Below are 1,244 nucleotides of genomic sequence, written 5' to 3'. Positions count from 1 at the left end.
GCGGCCCCACTGCCCCTGGGCCTGGGCCACAGCCACGCTGCTGGCAGCGCTGGTGTGGGGAGCGCTGGGCCGGAATCTTGCAGCCATGGCCCTGAGGAGGGAGACACTGCTCAGATGGTCCCCAAAGCGCAGACCTCTCCCTGCCGCTTCCGCCAGGATCGCGGGCCCCGCGGGGCTGCCCCCTCTCGACCGTGTCCTGGCGGCAGATTCCCCCCAGGGAGGAGGCCAGCACAGCTCAGATGTTCTTGGGACCTGAAGCTGGTCTCCTCTGACTGACAGCAGAGCCCCCGTCTTGCCGCGTGAATGGAGCCAGCGTGGGAAGGAGCCTGTGCCGAGCCGGCACGGCCATGGGTGAACCTGAGGAGGGGGGGCGGTGGAGGATTAGAAAAAGACAGACAAGAGAAGAAAGCTGGGTGCTAGGTGAGACGCTGCCCTCTCTGATGGAGAGACAGCGCCAGGGCCTGCAACCCGAGTCTTTATTTTATAGCAGATCCCATGCGGCAAAGCAAGGGTGTGGTTACATTCTCGCGGGTTTCGAATCTACTCAATTGCATGCACCTGATCAAGCTTTGTTTACTGCCCCTTCCGCAGCCCACATCACTCAGCCACGTGCGGCCACAGGTTCGGGCCATAAGGTCAAGCTCACAACCATAGCCTTCGGCTGTAACTGTGCTGGGAGGGCTTTGCCAGGAGAGGACCGGGTCCTCTCATTAGGCCGAGGCCTGAACCTGTCCAAACGCTCTGGCCGCTCTCCACAGGAGCCCTCTGCCGTCGGCTCCTGCCCGCCACCCGCTGTACCCGCTGCGCAGGTCCCGGGGTCCCCACCCACGTCGGAAGGAGAACGGCCACGGGGAGGGAGAATGGAAGCCATGAGCGTGGGGTGTCGGGTGAGCAGAAAGGTGACTGGCATGTGGGCGGCGCCACTGGAGCTTTCGGGAGAAACAGCTGCTCGATGAGGCACAGAAACCTCAGCACAGGGAACAGCAGCCCCAGAGCGGGCGTGGGGAGGCCGCCGAGACGCCACTGAAGGAGAAGGGGCAGAGGGGCGCCTCCCGGAGCGAAGCCCCAAAGCCGCGGCCGAACTGCTGCAGAGCTCACGCCCGGAGTCACCTGTGTCCTCAGCACCGAGCCGGCCGACACCCGTGACCACGGACGGTGCCGTGGGGGCGGGACTCGGACACGGGCTGACACGGAGGTGCACGCACCTGCTGTCGTACTTCTCACCGCGGCGAGGTCGCTGCCTG

The sequence above is a fragment of the Myotis brandtii genome, unplaced genomic scaffold (genome assembly GCF_000412655.1).
Source record: "Myotis brandtii unplaced genomic scaffold, ASM41265v1 scaffold2300, whole genome shotgun sequence".
Lineage (NCBI taxonomy): Eukaryota > Metazoa > Chordata > Mammalia > Chiroptera > Vespertilionidae > Myotis > Myotis brandtii.
Note: the sequence above shows the minus strand (reverse complement) of the source record.